Genomic DNA, 19,890 nt, shown 5'->3' with positions numbered 1-19,890 from the left:
AAGCTTTTGGAATAGGATAGAAGGAGAGAAATTTGCTATTTATATTTGTATTCATGTTCAAATACTATTTACCATTTTACAATGTTCAACCAGCCATTTTAAACCAGTGAATATTACTGTCCAAATATTATAGGCCTGCGGAGAAGAAAGAATGCTGTGTGTGTGTGTGTGTGTGTGAGAGAGAGAGAGAGAGAGAGAGACAGAGAGAGAGAGAGAAAGACAGAGACAGAGACAGAGAGACAAGGAGAGTCAGAGATAGAGAAAGAATACATACATATAAGAGACCATTCATCTGACCGCAAGTATGTCTCTAGAGGCAGTGATGCTCAGTAGAAAAGCAGATTTTGGAACTACACGGATATAGGTTGAATCCTCCTTCCTCCACATGACTTAGGTGACCTTGACAAGTTACTCATTGAGTCTCACTTTTCTTATCTATGAAATGGAAATTATAATATCTACTAGACAACAGTTACAAGAATTAAGGTTTCATTAAATGTATAAAGAATGTTGCAAATAATAAATACATAATAATCAACTCCTCTATTGGGTAGGACAAGCTGTCAAATTTTAAATATTCTTACAAATCTTTTAAATCTTTTGAGAAATGCTAATTTCTGAAAGAACTGAAATGTGTCTACAATTAACTATTTAATCCACTGAAAGAAAATTCCTTAAAATACGATTAACTATTCGTTCATATTAAAATAGTGCCTAAAGTTTGTACTCATCATAATTAAAATTCACTGAAGCTATAAAATTGGTTTTAATACTATTTTTTTTTTTTTTTTGCATGGGCAGGCACCAGGAAATGAACTCGGGTCTCTGGCAGGGCAGGCAAGAATTCTGCCACTGAGCCACCATCATATTACCTTTTAAATATTTTTATATGAACTTTTACCTAGATAAATCCACATCTATTAATAAGAATATATTATTATATTTCTGAAAAAGTTTTTTGTCCTGTGAAATATTAAGCATTTTCTTTACTGAAAATCTAGAATCCATAGAATAAAGGGTTCTACATATAACTTTATGCAGATTTCATCTAAGATCCACATACAGTAAGATTTTCAACAGATTCAAAGACTTTGTCTCAGAGAAACCAATTTTCATTCATTTAATAGTCTATTCATTCATTCAATCAACAAATATTTATCAGAAGCCAACCAGATTTTAATTATTATTGTATTTGGTCACTAAAGAAACGAGTAGCTCAAGAACCAGGATTCTTCCACTTCCATATCCTCCCATCAGCCAACTTCCTTCCTCCCTTTAAACCTCCAGGTAGTCAAACTTCTACACAAAACAATCAAACTCCCTTTACTACCCCCTTTCTAATTACACAACAGTTTGGAATCCCTGAAGTCAAACCTTCCTAGACACACATCTTTTTGAATATACTATTAAGTTGTATACTTAGCAGAATAGCCAATTTATTCAATATTTTCTGGGCATCTGTGTATTATTCGTATTGATATCAATGGTATTTTTGAAAAAAAAAGAAACTGTTAACTTGCTTATTATAAGAAATTCAAGGCTGCCACATAAAAATTAATTAACTTTTTTATTATAAATAATAACTCCTTACTATGTTTACTTACAAGGAAATGGAAATGGTAATCATAAGAAAATAGAATGGCTATTGGATATAGGCATTACTGTGCTAAAAGTCACCTAAAACAGCATGAAGAGTCAGGAATGCCAGCTGCGGGAGAGGAGATTTAACCATGAGCACTGGGAAATGCAGTGTGAAGGAACTAGGTGGAGATAACGGAATGAAGTAGAAGAAAGTTGTAACAGGATGATGCCTTCACCACCCAAACTTATGCTAAATGAAATTATGTTAAGTAAAATTAAAATATTCTGGGGAAATAAAAGTGATAAAAGTTTTAGATAGCTACAAAGGAATGAAAGAAAGATCACCTATACAGACAAGTACAGGTTTTCATATAATCCAGGAGTCAAAAGACTTGCCTCTCATATTAAGCAAACTTCTGTATTTACTTCCCTGGTAGTAAATGCAGTTCCAAAATGTTGGAATTGGATCATTTATAACTTAGAACCCATAGTTCCTCAGCGTCAATAACATAATGTGTTCATATTTTCAATTTAATAAACTTATATGTTAGGCAATGAGAGGTATGGTGGCTTGGAGTTATGTATCCCAGAAAAACATGTTTTCATCTTAATCCACTCCTGTGTGTGTGACCCCATTGAAAATAGGACCTTTTGATGAGCTCCTGTGTACAATGGGTGGCCATTGTTAGTGTGTAAAATGAGTGGCCCGCTGAGTCATTGTGTGATTCAGTAAGTGTATGGCCCAATTGAATCAGGATGAGTTATAATCCTATTACTGGAAGCCTTATAGAGAAGGCCACAGAGAGAGAAGCAGTGGTGGGCAGCCAGCAGCTGAAAGTCAGTGGATCCCAGAAGAGAAAGGAGACTCTGCCATGTGCATTGGCATGTGAGGGAAAAGCCAAGAAACCCCAAAGATTGCTGGCCAGCTAGAAGATACTGAATCCTGGAAGAAGCAAGCCATCTCTCCTCTCAAACCATGATACAAATTCCTATTGTTAAGCCAACCATGCCATGGTATTTGTTTTAGTATGTAATTTTCTTTTCTTGTAGTATCTTTATCTAGCTTTGGTATTAGGGTGGTGTTGGCTTCATAGAATGAATCAGATAGTGCTCCCTCCTCTTCAGTATTTTGTTAGAGTTTGAGCAGGATTGGTATTCATTCTTCTTGGAACAATTGATAAAATTCTACTAGAAATCCATCTGGTTCTGGGTTTTTCAATCTGGGTAGGTTTTTTTGATGACTCATTCAATCTATATTGTGGTTGGTTTGTGGAGGTCTTCTATTTCTTCACTAGTCAGATTAGGCTGTTTGTGTTTTTCTAGGAAATTGTCCATTTCATCTGTATTATCTAATTTGTTGGCATATAATATTTCATAATATCCTCTTATAATCTTTCTATTTCTACAATGGCAATGACTCCCCCTCTCATTTCTGATTATTTTAATTTTCATCTGTCTTTTTTCTATGTCAGTCTAATTAAGGGTTTGTCATTTTTATTCACCTTCTCAAAGAGCAAACTTTTGGTTTTACCAATTCTCTCTGTGGTTTTTGGGTTTTTTTCCCCCTCAATTTCATTTATTTATGCTCTAATCTCTGTTATTTCTCTCCTTCTGCTCACTTTGGGATTAGTTTACTGATCCTTTTCTAGTTTCTCCAGGTGTGCACTTAGGCCACTGATTTTATTCTTTCATCTTTTCTTAATATAGGAATTTAGGGCTATAAATTTCCCTGTTGGCACTGCTTTCCCTGCATCCTATAAATTTTGATAGGCTCTTTTGGTTTCATTCGCCTTGTTATATTTATTGATTTCTTTTGCAGTTTCTTCTTTGATCCACTGATTGTTTAAGAGTGTATTGTTTAATCTCCAGATATTTGTGAATTTTTCAGTTCCCTGCCTATTATTGATTTCCAGCTTCAGTCTATTATGATCAGAGAAAGCACTTTGCAAAATTTCAATCTTTTAAAATTTAAAACTTGTTTTGTGACCCAACGTGTGATCTATCCTGAAAAATGATCCATGAGCACTTGAGAAGAGTGTTCTGTATATGTCTGTTCATTAATCCTATTATTCAAGTTCTATGTTTCCTTGCTGATTCCTGTGTAGATCTACCTACTGATGAGAGGGCTGTATTGCAATCTTCAATTATTATTGTAGAGATGTCTATTTCTCCCTTCAGTTTTGCTTGTGTTTGTCTCATGTATTTTGGGGCATCTTGGTTAGAAGTATAAACATTGATGATTGTTGTCTTCCTGGTAGATTTCCCCTTTTAGTAATATATAGTGTCCTTCTTTGTCTTTTATAGCAGCTTTGCATTTAAAGCCTACTTTGTCTGATATTAGTTTAGCTATCCCAGCTATGCTTTGGTTACCGTTTGTGTGGAATATCTTTTTCAAACCTTTTACTTTCAACTTATTTGTGTTCTTGGGTCTAAGGTGAGTCTCTTGCAGACAGAATATAAATCAACCATACATTTTGATCCATTCTGCCAATGTGTCTTTTCACTGGGAAGTTTAACCATTAACATTTAATGTAATTAATGTATTAATTAATGTTATTAATGTAAAGGTGGTGCTTACTTCAATCATTTTATCCTTTGGCTTTTATATGTCATATCTTATTTCTGCTTGTCTTTTCACCCTTTTAGTTACCCTTACTGATAATTTTCACTTCCACATTCTCCTCCAAGACTCTTTTCCTTGTCTTTTCCTGTCAGCCTGCAAAAATCCCTTTAGCAGATTTCTTATTGACGAGCTTTCTCAGTTTCTGTTTATCTGTTAATATTATAAATTCTCCCTCATTTATAAGGACAGTTTTGCCAGATAAAGAATTCCTTCTTGGCAGCTTTGCTCTTTCAATACCTTAAATGTATCATACCACTGCCTTCTCACCTTCATGGTTTCTGATAAGAAATCAGCATTTAATCATATTGCTGTTCCCTTTTATGTGACAAAATGCTTTTCTCTTGCTGATTTCAGAATTCTGTCTTTATCCTTGGCATTTGACATGCTGATTAGTATGTGGCTTGGAATAGGTTTAGTAGAGTTTATTCTGTTTGGAGTCTATTGTGCTTTTGGATGTGTATATTAGTCTTTCATAAGAGTTGGGAAACTTCCAACTATTGTTACTTCAAATATTCTTTGTCTTTTTTCCCTTCCTTCCTCTATCTGGGCCTCTCATGACACATACACATGTGTGCTTCTGCTGTCCTTCAAGTCCTTGGACTCTGCCCAGTTTTTCCATTCTTTTCTGTTTCTGTTCTACTGTCTGTGAGATTTTGATGTTCCACCTTCCAGTTTGCTGATTTTTTCTTCTGCTTGTACAAATCTGCTGTAGAATATCTCTAGTATATTTTAATCTCTTCTATTGTGACTTTCATTCCCATAAGTTCTGTTATGCTTCTTTGCATACTTTCTAATTCTTCTTTATGCTTACCCATATTAATATTAATATCCTTTATCTCTTTAATCATATTTCCCTTCACCTTCTTGAATTGATTGAGGAAAATTGTTGAGCTTCTTTGATTAGTTCTTCCAAATTCTATAATTCCTTCAACTTTTTAATTTGTTCCCTTGACTGGGCCATAGCTTCCTGTTTCTTAATATGGCATGTAATTTTTCGCTAATATCTAGGCATCTGAATATCTTGAAGAGTCTACTCTGAAGGTCAGTTTCTCTCTTGTCTAGTGTTTTGTTGTTGATTGGCTTTGTGATGAGGCTCATCTTTGACACCTGTTCATCACTATTTTCAAGCCAAAATAGGGCTAGAGACCCACTAAGGAGGTGTAGACCAGTTCCAAAGGGTCCTAGGGAGAGGATTGGAAAAAATGCCAAAAGTCTTTGTGTCGGCTCCCAAAGGCTGCGCTTTCCTGGCCTGCCCAACAGACCGCGCGCATCAGCAAGATTTCCCCGCAACCCTAAGAAGGAATGTTTTTTACTTTAAAAAAAAAAAAGTTTTAATTGCATAGTATAACATATATACAAAGCAAAGAAATAAAAAAGCAATAGTTTTCAAAGCATTCTTCAACAAGTAGTTACAGGACAGACCCCAGAGTTTGTCATGGGCTACCATACGATCCTCTCAGATTTTTCCTTCTAGCTGCTCCAAAATATAGGAGGCTAGAAGGCAAGAAGGAGTGTGTTTTTAAACATCTGCTGGTTCCGCCCCTGTCACAGGCAGGTCAAAACAATGTCATGGTGGTCCCTGTCCAGAGTGGACAGAAACAGTGGGAACAATTGTTCTAAATTCACAGACTAAAAGCCACAATGTGTACTTGGCTATGCCCCCTCTCCCTCTGTTCTTGGGGCAGAGGGCTTCTACCTCCCTCTCTGCCCACAGCAGCCAGCCAGCCAGGGATCAGACCCAAGGCCGCTTGCCTCAAGAGTTGGGGATGGGTGCCAGCAGCCATAGCAGAGAGAGTTTTTCACCAGACTTTCTAAGTCTCTTCATCCCAGTCTTCTCTAGATGCTGCACAGTGCCCCCATGGTCTCTGGGACCCCAGAGCAGTTGTTTTAGACAGTTTCTATCTGTCCATTAGCTGTCCTTGGAGAAGGAGTGAGCCCTGCAGTACCCTATTCCACCATCTTTTCTGGAAGTTCTTCTTCAAGATTAACATTAAAAAATATTTTTGGTAAGCCCTAATCAGTATTGAATAAATATTAGTTCCCTTGGCTACTCAGCACCTGGATAAACAATGGTATTTGCTGCAGAGTGCATTAGAGTTCTGGTGCCCAAGGTGTTCTTCCTTGAATAAAACTGCTGGATATTTCTTAATCATGGGAACGCCATATTTTTCTTTCCTTGGGTCCTGTAGATGGACCATTTGTTTCTTTTTCCAGAGAAAATATCTGAGCTTTTGAGGGGGTACTCTCCCCTCCCTGCTCATTAAGATAGAGAACACAATTTCATGATTTCTCCCTGCACTCCAACAGGCTTTGGGAATTTCTAAGGGTTTTTACTGATGGTAGAACTGGGAGACTCATGTCTCCTTTTCTAGATTACCTTTCTCTCCCTGCCCTTCCTCCAAGGTCCACACATAGCTGTTTTCCATCTTAGAGAGAAGCAACAGAGAAGTATATTCTTGCAATATTTCTCCTTTTTTAATTTATAATACAAATTTATTTAGCACTTACTATGGCCCAGAAAGTATAATGTATGCTGGAAACTATGAAATGGAATAAGAAAGAACTAATGATCTTAAGAAGTGTATAGTCTAGTAGAAGAGATAAGTAGGATTTCATAAAAAAAGTATGATATATGAAGTATATGTGTGTGGGCAGAGATGATATTAAAAAAATTGCCATCTATCAAGGCATAAGCATTGAACAATCAGAATGCATATCTTGTGCAAACAATGGAATGGTTGTTCTGAATACCAGCTCAGCATGGGCAGAATGAGGCTGGAGAAGAGACTGTAGCCAGAGCATAGAATACCTCAAATGCCAAGAGAAGTGCCTAGACTTTATTCTCTAGGCCCCAGAGAGCTGCAGACCACTTCTGAAAATGGTTTTGATACATTTAGAGGTATGTTTGGGGATGTGCTTCTCAGCCTTTTAGTCTATTGAAGACCTCAAGCCACAGAGTAAAAAGACTCATTGTTTCCTATTTTTGTAACTTTATTTATCAATCCTTTATGAGCCAATCCCTGGCTTATAATTTTTTCACTTACAGCTTGCTAAAAGTCAACTAAGATGAGATTTGGTTAGTTGAGTTTGGACATTTGGAGTATTGCAGAGTTGTCTTTCCCTAAGAAGCAGACAGCCAGCTGAATGTTTGACTTATGTGTGCCAAAGAACAACTGAAATAAAGAGCTCACAAGGGGATACACAATATGACTGGAATTTCCCTCTGCCAGCTGGCTGCTCTGACACTTGTGCTTCTTTTCATAATGTTTCCCACTTTTGAGGCTGCAAAGTAAGCCAAGGAAGCAAAGGTTAAGCTGGGGGTTGGGCAAATCCCACTGGAGTGAAACAAATGGGAGGAATGTGGAATGATGTCCCAAAGTGACACATCTTTTGAATTAATCTCCATATGCAAGTCTCCTTTAGCACTGTTATTTTTTCATGAATATACCCTTTTGGGAAATGATTTGCTAATTTCTCCCATGTGAACTGAGCACTGAACACTGAGCACTGTACCATCCACCAAGGATTAGTTGGCTAAAGTTATGAGCTTGTCTTATAAGAGAGGATTGAAAAAAATCTCTTGACTCATATTTGCAGGGAGAATGGCACGTGGTTAAGAGTGAGCACTGGTGTTGGGATCCTTTAATGTGACTTCTGGCTCCACAATACACTTACTGTAGGATCTTGGGTGGGTTTCTTATCATTAATTTCCTCATCTGTGAAATGAAGATAATAAAGGGAAACTGAAAGATTAAATTAATTACAAGCAAAGTTCTTAGGCAGGAACCTGGCATGTAGCAAGTACACAAAAAAGCTGAGTTATTTCTATTGTTACTGTTGTTGCCTTTTATTTTCCTATGCCTCTTTCTACCTCTCCATAGGAAGATAATTATTTAAAATCCTCTGTTAAAGAAGCCCAGGGTGCACGGGTAGTTTAGTGGTTAGAATGCCTGCCTTCCATGCGGGAGACCTGGGTGTGATTCCCGGACCATGTATCAAAAAAAAAGAAGCCCAAGTATCTGTGAGCCACAAACCAGAAAGATACATGAGTCTCTCCTAAGCATATATCACTGAAAAAAACAACAACAACAACAACAACAAGTTTTTAGAAATATAATAGAAAGAGACTTTTGCACATTTATTCTTCTGAGCTGACAGGTCTCTAAGTATTCTTTCTAATTTTCTGAACAAACTATTGAAATACTCTTTTTATGATTAGTCTCAAACCATAAAAAGATATCTTAAGAACATTAAAATACCTGCTACCCTATTGAATAAAAATATTTCATCAATATTATTGGTTATCCTTAAAATAGTAAATGTGATGGTATCAAACTTGGCTGGACAAGTAATCCTTTCCCCATTATTACTCCAAAGGTATGTTTTGAAATGAGAACGGCCTTCTCTGATAGAGCAACAACAGTCAGAACTGAGATTCACAAATAGTTCTAAGCAGCCATTATAAAAGGAAAGGATGCTTATATACTAAGGAAGGAAAATAGGGGCTACCTGGAAATGATATGACTTGGATTGCATTATTGCTTTTTGGAATATCTTTCTGTTTGATTTTAGAGCAGTTCTCTGCTTTGGGCTTCATGTTGGTCATCTGTAAGATGGGAATGATTTAAATCTTCTTTACAGTGACCCTGAATGGCTTAAAAAGATTGAAAACAAAATTAAATTGTGAAGTGCTTTGAATTCCGCTAAGCAGTATAGAACAGATACTACAGAGCGTATCATGCACATCGACAGATGGCACTCTTTGTTAGTTTCAATAAGATCTGCACTCCCAGCTAATTGTTCTGTTATTTTATAAGGAATTAGGTCAGCAGGAAGCGCCAAGCTGCAAAAAACACTAGCATGTGTGTGATGATCAATTCTTTGAATTATTCATTCTCATCACTGATTGCTTAATTGAGTAATATGGATACAAAATTTCAAAGTTCCCTCCAGAACTCCAGATATTAGGGCAACAAAGCTCTGTGGCTTGGATGGATCTGTCTGAGATATACGGAAGTTTCAATTTTAAAGGAGAACCTGGGTAGCAGATGCTGATGCCGCCTCTCCCAACTTCTCGCCCAAATTTATATAGAGCAAAAGATTAAAATAATAACAAAAGGAAACTAAGACTGTCAGTGAAATCTTTTCCAGAGTCCAGGAGGGATTTCCGACAATCGGGCAGAGAGAGGAAGAGCCGTCGATGCAGAGCATGCCGGGAATTTTATTTTTCGTGAATTTCAATTTTACAGATGGACAGAAAGTCAGAAATTGAGATTTATAGACTCTATTGTGGGCCTATTAGAATGTGCTAACTAGTGATATTGGAGCTAAGAGCTGGCACATTAAGCTAACACTACTCCCAAGGGGGAAATAGCATTGTTAAGTTCTTCTGACATACAGAACTTGCACAGAAAAATATGACTCTTTATTGAGTGTCAAGACAAAAAAACAAACCCTACAATAAGCTGAAAATGGTGCAATTGAAGAAAAAGAGAAAAGGAATACAATTCTCAATACCTATATTAAAAACATTCCTCTTACAGCTACTTTAACTATTTTAGAATAATGTTTGTTATTCTTTATAGGATGCAAGAAAAGATTTTCTCTATGAAACAGAAGTAAAGTTTAAGGAGACTGAAATAAAAGAAAGTGAAGTAAGATTAAAACAGACATGCACAATAAACAAAAGGTAAACAAAGAACTAAAAATGCAAAAAAAGCAATTGTAACTCAGAAATTTCTAGTCTTAGGCATGCATCCCTAGAGAGACTCTTGTATAGGTGTACCAGGAATTGTATACATGAATGTTCGTAGTACAGTTTTTTTCTGATAGAAAAAATCTGACAATAACTCTAATGTCCATCAATAAAGTCATGAATAAATAAATACAGTTTGGAATACATAAAATATTCAATAGTTGAATTAAATCCACAACAAAAGCAATAAGCCACAGAACATGCACTGTGGAAATCAAATCATGAATAAGAACAAAACACAGAGGAAACATGAAAAGATGAAGATCCTAATAGATTAGATAATAGACAAAGAAGACAGAGAATTGGTACCCAATCCAAGAGTTATAGGTAAGCTCAAGGAAAAGAAAAACTAAACCAAAACAATTGTAATACATGTAACAATTAAAGATGCCCCAGAGATAAAATCTTTACATAATAATACCATTAAAACCCAAGTATTCTCACTTCCCAGTGCCTGCCCACGCCAAAAAAAAAAAAAGTACTAAGATAAAAAAATATTCATCATATTCCAGGAAAAAAATCCATGAATAAAATAAAATAAAAACACATTAAGTTGGGTTCTCATAAAAATTGAATTCAGTGATAAAGGAATGTTATTTTAAGCATCCAGAAAGGAAAAGAATTAATAGTAACTAATAAAGTCCAACTGCATGCTATTTATTTGCCTTCCTTTTCCACAAAGAAAATTATGGAAAACAATCAGGCAACATCTCTTAAGGGGGAAATTGTGAATGTAAAAGTTTCAAGAATTATGTCCCCAGATAATTAGAACTTGAGCTATGAAAGAAATATTAAAGATATTCTCAGGTTTTCAAGAGCTCAGAAAATAAAATATCCATGTAAGCTTCTTGAAAAAGGTAAGGTTGTACTCCAGACAGTGATGTCTGAAGATGATCATAATGAAGATTTCAAGCAGAAGAAGTTATGAAATTATTCCAAACTAGTTAAAGATAAAGGTAAATTTAGATAACTATTGCCAATGTGGTTACAAAACAGAATGCAGACATTTAAATAAAATATTGATTTAATAACAATTATTTGTATCTAAAACTGTGGATTACAGTCAAGCAAAGATGGAAGAGGACAAAGTGAAGAAGGAAACAGAGCTAAATACATTTTGCATGAAGGGATTAAAAATCTCTCTTTTCCTTTATAACTTTAATAATTAGAAAGAATGAATGAGAGTACAAATTTGAAAAGCTAAAAACTAATCACTGGGCGGGCCACGATGACTCAGCAGGCAAGGATGCTTGCCTACCATGCCAGAGGACCTGGGTTCGATTCCTGGTGCCTGCCCATGTAAAATAAAAAATAAAAAAAATAAAATAATAAAATAAATAAAAACTAATCACTAATATAATTAAAAATCATTTTCTTCTAAAATACTCGATTTTGTAAAAACATAAAAGATAAACATTATTACTAAAAATAAATGAGAAAAATCACAAACCAATACTAGAGAAATGTATTATTCATAATTACATAATTATACCTAATATATAATTATTAGATAAAATAATCATTGTGAATAACTGAAACCTCCCTAATATAAGGCATATTTTTCAGATGCAGTTCTAAAACATTAAACTTATAACATTGCTCTTACAAGAGAGACACTTAAAATTAAACAGTCATGTTAAAAGTAAAGGATGGGTAAACACAAATCAGAAATCCACAAATAAAAACAGGGAATACTAATTTCTGAGAGTAACAAAAAGATATTAATGGTGACCAAGAAGGTTATTACACACTGATAAAAAATACATTTCACAAGGAAAACATAACAGTCATTTAACTTTATAAGCTAAATAGGGTAAGTCAACATATATAAAACAATGTTGGTAGAAATATTAGAAATGTAAAAAGGAAATCATCTTAGCGTGGGAGACTGTAAAATACTGTTTTACCCCTGGATTAACAAATATTTGATAAATATGCATAATTAGTAAATTTGAAAAAAAAAGTTTGAATCTACAGATATACTGACTTTTCTATTCTATATAGAAAAAAATACATACATATATATTGGTGTATAACTTTTATGAAAAGTTAACAAATATTGTCATGAAGAAAGTGTTCAAAATTTACCCAAATCAGAAATTATAGAGACTATGTACTCTGAGAAAATGTACTAAAACTATATATTTTAAAGTTTAAACAATAAAAAAAGCCAACCACTTTGCAAGTTATAAAGACTTGCCTAAGTAGCATTGAGTGGGAGAGAAAATCAAAAGTAAAATGACTGATTTGTTTTAAAATAATGAAAATAGGGCCATGAGTTTTCAAACTTCATAGGATGTGTCAAAAGGCAAATATGTGGCATGAAATATTTTTAGTTCTAATGAAAAGAAGAATAAAAACGGACTTTTTCTTCAACTCTCAAAGTTAAAAGAACAGTGAAATAGCATAAACAAAATAAGAGAAAGAAAATATTGAAAATAAATACAAAGGCAAATGCATGAGAAAATAGAAAAACAATAAAATTGGCAAATAAACTACAGTTTATTTCTGAATTGTTAAAGAACAAGAACAAACAAATAATAATAAAGTTCTGGCAAGTCTCACTGAGAAAAGAAGAAAGTAAACAAATCAGTAAAGCAAGCAAGAGAGAACATATAATTTTAAAAGGACTTAGAATCAAAGATGATTTTAAAATATGATATTAAAAGTACTAACATAAATTAATGACTTAATAAAACTGAAAAAACAATGTGGTTTCAAAGATAATAAAGGGTAAACATTGTGGATCAAACCTTAAAAAACCAATATCTACTGAAGAATTGAAATTGAGAAAGTTTTCAATTACTAGCTTCAAAAATGCTACAGGATCAAGAGTTTTATCAATGAGTACTTTTCCACTTTCAAGAAATACTCTTGAAATCATTCCTATGCCTTATACTCTTCTTGTGCATAGAAAAAAATAATAGAAAAAAATGTTCCATTTCACTTTACAAAGTTAGAATGACCCTCATAGCAAATCTGAAAATGATCCACATAGAAACAAAAGTCTGGCAAAAACATTAGCAAATTTAATTCAGAATGTTTAAAAGCAATAATTTACTTTGAACATGTAAGTATTGTAATGGTTTGTGTAAATAAGTCCTAGTAAAAACATCACACCAATGGGTTACAGTAAACACATAAATATCTCAATAAATCTAAAAAATAATTTGATAAAACTTAATAAATTATCTCGATTTAAAAATTGCTTAATAATTGAATAGAATGATAATTCGTTGACACAGTAGAGTATTTATCTTAAACTTACAGCCAACATCATATTTTATAAAAATACACTTAAGTCATCATAAACAAGACAAGGACATCTATTATCAGTATAATTTCCTGTTGTTCTAGAAATGATAACCAAAATAAATAAAAACACACGAGGTGTATTTGTTAATTTAAATAACAATATGGGAATAGATAAATTTATTAGCATATGACTGTTTACCTTAGTAATCTAAGGTAATCAACAGAAAATGTATTGGAACTAATAGTACAGTTCATTAAAGTGATCAAATACAAAACAAATAAACAAAAATAAATATATTCTAATATGAATATTTACCAATCTGTAAAGGTAATGAAAAATACCTCATCTACAATAATAACTAAAATATAAAAACTGCAATTACAGGAATAATTTTTATTGTGTTGGACCTATACAATAAATACATAAAACATTTTGAGAGGAATACAAAAAAGACTTTCATGAATGGAAGAACGTATTTTGGGGCTGAATGGGGTAAAAAATGAATTTAATGTAATCCAGCAAAATACTCATAAATTCCTGTGTTATGGGTGTGATGGCGAAAATATCTTTTCAAAATAATTTTAAAGTTCATTTGAGAAATAACTGGGAGAGAATAAAAAAATTTTTGAAAGCTTAATAGGATAAGGATGATGGTCTCATTAGATTGTAGTGAGAGATAAAAATAGAAATAACAATGGAACAGAGGAGCTAGACCCCAAACAAAACTCCAGCAGATCCTCTCTCTATGCCAACTTGGCAGGTGAACTCACTGCCCTCCCCCTAAGTGGAGTGTGACTCCCATGAGTGTAAATCTCTCTGGCAACATGGGACAGGATTCCCAGGATGAGTCGGGACCCAGCTTCAAGGGATTGAAAAATCCTTCTTGACTAAACGGGGAAAGAGAGAAACGAGACAAAATAAGAGTTTCAGTAGCTGAGAGATTTCAGAGTCAAGAGGTTGTCCAGGGGTTTACTCTTACGCATTATATAGACATCCCTTTTTAGTTTATGGTGTATTGGAGTGGCTGGGGGAAAGTACCTGAAACTGTTGAGCTGTGTTCCAGTAGCCTTGATTCTTGAAAACAACTGTATAATAATTGCATATATTCATTGAAGGTCACCACGTCTTTTTTTTCCTAGAAAGGGCATTAACATGGTAACTTGTAAATGATAACGAAGACAGTTAGGTAAAGCATACCCATTTGGCCTTTACTGCACATTTCCTCAACGAACAGGAGAACTTTATATGAAGAATAAAATCATATTTCAAAAATATATTTTGTTTTAATTTTTATTTAAATTTGTAATGCTTAAAAGGTCACAAAAATTCTCTTTGACAGGTGTTTTAGTTTGTAAGCTGCCAGAATGTGATGTGCCAGAAATGGACAGCTTTTAAAAAGGGAATTTAATAAACTACAAGTTTACAGTTCTAAAGCCTATGAAAATATCCAAATAAGGCATCCAGGGAAAGATACCGTAATACAGAAAAGGCCAGTGCATCTGGAATATGTCTGTCAGCTGTGAATCATGTGGCTGGCATCTGGTGGTCCCAGCCCTTGGGTTCTGCTGCTGTTAGCCTCTCTTCCTGTGGGGCTTTTCTCACTTTGCTTCTCCAGGGCTGGCTTCCATCTCTTGGCTTCCCTTGGCTCTCTCTCTTCTGGCTTGCTTAATATCTTATGGTAACTTCTGCTGGGCTCCCAGCATCTCCAAACATCTGTGTCTCTGTTCTCCAAGTGTCGGCATCTGTGTCAGCTCTTCTGTGAAATTTCTGTCGGCTCTCTCCCTCTGGAGATTCTGACTCTCTCCAAAATGTTTCCTCTTTTAAAGGATCCCAGTAAACTAGTCAAGACCTACCTGGAATGAGTGAAAGCACATCTCATCTAATCAAAAGTTCACACTCACAATTGGGCATGCCACATCTCTGCAGAGATAATCTAATCAAAATTTCCCACCTACAAGATTGAATCAGGATTAATACACATGGCTGACTCCACCAGATGGATCAGGATTTAAACATGGGTTTTCTGGGGGCACATAATAGATTCAAACCGGCACAGCAGGTTAGATGAAAATATGCCGAGGATTAAGTTATTTTATGCTATGAGAGGCTTTCTTCTTAGGATGTAATAGATTGATTCTGTGAAATTAATCAGAATGGGATAAATATCTTTCTGCAAATATTTCTTAAATTTTTTACTTGGTGTAGAGGTTAGGAGGAAAGAGAATTATCTTAGCTTGTAAATATTCTAAACTTCCCTCTTTATAATTTAACAATATTTTGTTAATAACTTCTCTGATCATAAAAATAGCATCTGCTCACTTTTTTAAAATATAGAAAATTAAGAAAAGTATACAAGAAAAAAATATCTGCAAAGACCACCGCTTCCAATACAGATTAACTTTCTATGAGCTCTTTCCCAAAACAGTCATCATTCTTTGCACAAACCTGCCTTCTGTGTGAAATGGTGAACATTCACCTATCCTCAAATCTTTTTCCAAAACAAGGGTTTTAAGGGCTTCATCATGTATTTTAAATGGCTGCTCCAAACTCAATGTCATGCACTAACCAACTGAAAGCATATTTCTTAATTCCATGAAAAAAATGTTTCAGAGTTGTAAGATTACCACAACACAAAATGCTAAAATAATCCTGTTGCTAATTTCCCATCCCAAGAATCATCCTATGAGTGCATAAAGTTTCACACTGGGACTGGTGGAGACAGAGTCTGTCCTGTGTACACACAATTTGTCCCAGAATTTCCTAATAATTCATGATTCTGAAGTCCACATAAACATTGTAATAGATGCATTGTGTGCCTTCAGTTATTTCTTGGGGAAATAGCAGTCATTATTAATGTTTCTTCTTGACGTATCATTGGATTCACATTCTCAACAGTTCCCAATTACTACCTAAAATTCTTTTAAAAAGCCCTCTCGACTAACATACTCAACATTTGTTTTCTGAAAGTCTTACTGTCTCTGTTCTTCTTTTTCAAATACTGTACATAGCCACCTCAGTTTTCTTAATTTCTTAATATTATTTCATATTGCAAAATTGTACTAGAAATATTTTTACTTTTGACTTCTTTGGGAGAGCAATATCACTTACATTGTCCATTGCTTGAAAGAAAACAAGTGAAGGGTTTTGTTTTAATTTAGAAGTTGATGGTGCTATTTTGTTTATTTGCAAATAAGACCAGGTCTAAATCAGGGTTTGTCAACCTAAGCACTATTGACATTTTGGACCAGATGATTCTTTGTCATGTAGGACTGTCCTGGGCATTGTAGGATGTTTAGCAGCCTCTCTGGCCTCTACACATTAGATGCCGATAGCACCCTGCCTAGTCATGACAACCAAAAACGTCTCCAGACATTGTCAAGTATCTCCTGGGGGTGCAAAATCTCCCCCAATTGAGAATGCTTTGTTTAAATTTCACAAGAAACACATAGGTATTACCCATCTTCTTTATCACTACAAAATAAAAGCTCTTGTCTTTCAAAAGTTGGTACAATTTGCTACTGTATTATTTTCCTAGTCCTTAAATAATCTATCTAGAGTGGACTGATAAGCAACCAAGATATTCCATATTCTGCAAAGAAAAAATGAAGAAGCTGACACACACAGAAAAAATAAACCCTGGAATTTAAATGTTAGAGGCAACTGTCACACTGAAAATTCATTTTACTTTTCTGTTGGTTTTCCTGTTTTTACTTGATTGTGAAAATCATCTAGATTATAATGTCAAAATGAATATTCAAACTTTTGGCTCAAAAGTCTAAACGAAGAGATTTTCACTATGAAGTAGATAATTTAACATAATTATATAATGTATACAGTTCATTTTTTTATTTATAAACTTTTTAAAAATAATGTAGGTTTGTAGACTGAATGAAAAAGCATCTAACTGCTGTCTCCCAGAGACTAACTTTAATTACAAAGACACAAAGAGGGTGAAAGTAAAAGGATGGAAGATATCCCAGGCAAAGAGTAATCAAAACAGATTATTATTGTCAGACAAAAGAAACTTTAAGTAAAAAATATTGTAAGAGACAAAGAAGGATATTATACATTGACCATATGACACAGTATTCCACTGCTAGGTACACTCCCAAAATAACTGAAAGTAGGGACTCTGAAAGATATCTGCACACCAATTCACAGCATTATTCACAATAGCCAAAAGGTGGAAGGAAGCCAACTGTCCATCAACAGATGAGTGGAGAAACAAGATGTGGTACATCTATACAATGGAATATTATTCAACTGGAAAAAGAAGTGAAGTGCTGGTTCATGCTACAACATGGATGAATCATGAATGGAGTGAAATTAGCCAAACACAAAAGTACAAATATTGTCTGATTTATTTTATATGAAATACTTAGAATAAGCAAATTTGTAGAGACAGAAAGAGTAGTGTTGCCAGGCAGTGGTCAGGGAAGGGGGAAATGGAGAGTTATTGTTAGAGTATGAGTTTAGCTTTGGGATGATGAAAATAGTCTTGAAATAGGGTTGAAAGTTACATAGTACTGTCAATGTACTTAATGTCAAGAAATTGTTCACTTAAAATGGTTAAAATTATTTTTATTTTATGTATATTTTACCACAATTAAAAATTAATTATTAAAGAAAAGAACAGAGGGACTGTAACACCCAGATTATGGTCCCTAAATATTGTTAGCCACTTAAAGGAACTAAGGCTCATTAAAGAAAGGTTGATTCGTACCCTGAGGCATGAAATATAAAAGATGTACTAGACCATACTGTACTAGAAACTAAGGAAGTTCTTAAAGAATGATGGGGCATGCCAAAAAGACAGAAGAGACAGAAAGGGCTCCCACTAGCCAAATATAGAACAATTTGAGCACCAAATAATAATAATAATAATAATAACACTGAAATGGAATGGAACACACTAAATATATAAAGATATATGCATTCCAAATAAGTAAAACAAACTTAGGATCACCCTCATACCAATACCAGATAAAGACATAACAAAAGTAAATTTCGGAGCAACATTTGAAGGAATATAGATGCAAATACCCTCAAAAAAATAGTAGCAAATTGAATCCAACAGCACATTCAAAGGATTATACACCATGATCAAGCGGGACTTATCCCAGTAATGGAATGGTGGTTTAACACGAGAAATCTAATAGTGTGATATACCACATTAATAGAATGAAGGGAAAAAAATATGATCATCTGAATTGACAAAAAAATAAAATAAAATAATGTAACAATGGAAAAGTAAAAGTTTCTGTACTAGTTATACACTGTTTAAGAGCTTTTCCTGATTGCAATTGTAACATGTTTATTGGAAAATTTTCAGAAAATACAAAGAAGTATGTAGATCACCATACTACTACCTCATAGAGAAAACCAGTTTGCATTTAGATGTTGATTGTCTAGATTTTATTCCACTCAAATAAATATAAATATCCCCTTAACAGAACACAATTTATATTCCACCATATTTAAATGAAACTTAATGTTTGCTAGATGATAAATTAAGGGCAAAATTTGCATTGGTAAATAGACTTAACTTTTTCAAACAACTACAGTGTGATTGAAAGCATCCCTACTTGTTGGATTACTGTCCATCATTCGACTTGCACCAATAATCTGTACATGCTACAATTGTCTTTGGTGTTTCTCTAAACCACAGGCTTCAGTGACAGTAAGAGAGAAGGAGGACCTCAAATACAATTAGGGCTTATCATTTTTTTCCTCCCATTCTATGTGTCATCTGGATGAAGATATCCATAGGCTTGCCAAGTTTTCTGAGATTTCTGGCAAAAGGAATAGAGGATTAATAAACAGAAGGGTCCTGGTAACCAACTGGTCCAAATATTCAAAGAATAAATTGAGGAAACAACCATGTTATTCTAATTTTATATTTATTGACCACAGTTCAAAGCATAGATCAGAATACAAAGCATAGATCAGAGTAGGGATATGAGCATTTGTGAGTAATTAGGAGACCTGAGAACCTGGGACGTGGTCCGAACCCTAACTAATTGGGTAACAGAGAATTAGTTTCTTGATCTCTATGTCTCCTTTCCATTACCTATAAAATGGGATTAAAACTTATGCTAATAAGAACATTGGTGACCCACATAAAGCTGCTTCCAGCCTTACAACAACACAGCAAGAGATAGATATAGTATATATTATTATCGCCCTCATTTAAAAGCCCAGAGGAATTGGTGGCCCAGTTGAGTCCGGTAGAAGTAGAAGAGCTCAAAAATGTTGAATTCAAATACTATACCAGGCTGTCTCATTACCTGGGGAAAGTTATGAGAAAATAATGACATGTGTGAAGATGTTTTCCAAATGAAAACACAAGTGAAAAGCAAACACTTAGGTGGTATTTATTTTCAGACAACTTTGGAAAGATTCCATCTATATGAGAAAGCTCTTGTCAGGGTTCAGGTAGTTTTCACAAATATCCCTTCCAAATGGCACAGTACATTGTAGAATAAAGCTTTACATATTGTGATTAAAAAATCATACTCTGGTAATAATTTTTCATTTCCCTCATGTTTCTTTAATTTTTCTGGACTTCTTTTAAGATTCTTCCTGCAATTATCAACTGAGAGTGATCCAAATATTTATTCAACCTAGTTCCTTGTGGGTACGCAAACATACATACCTCTCCAGCGTCCATGGTTT

General features: G+C 34.3%; 1 long non-coding RNA gene across 10 annotated transcripts in view; it reads right to left on the bottom strand.

Moving 5' to 3' along the window:
• The window catches only part of LOC143684847 (uncharacterized), a 380,663-nt gene that overhangs the window by 353,778 nt on the left and 6,995 nt on the right, over positions 1-19,890 (bottom strand). For 2 of the 10 annotated variants that reach the window (XR_013176217.1, XR_013176216.1), the window contains exon 3: positions 14,254-14,350. The exons of 6 other annotated variants lie outside the window; for them this stretch is intronic. This is a non-coding gene — a long non-coding RNA (uncharacterized LOC143684847). Of the gene's footprint in view, positions 1-198; positions 7,921-13,621; positions 14,351-19,890 lie in introns of those variants that run through there. 2 more of the 10 variants (XR_013176215.1, XR_013176214.1) reach the window with 2 other exon arrangements.

The sequence above is a fragment of the Tamandua tetradactyla genome, chromosome 5, assembly GCF_023851605.1.
Source record: "Tamandua tetradactyla isolate mTamTet1 chromosome 5, mTamTet1.pri, whole genome shotgun sequence".
Taxonomy (NCBI): domain Eukaryota; kingdom Metazoa; phylum Chordata; class Mammalia; order Pilosa; family Myrmecophagidae; genus Tamandua; species Tamandua tetradactyla.
Note: the sequence above shows the minus strand (reverse complement) of the source record. Positions and strands in the feature narration are given on the sequence as shown.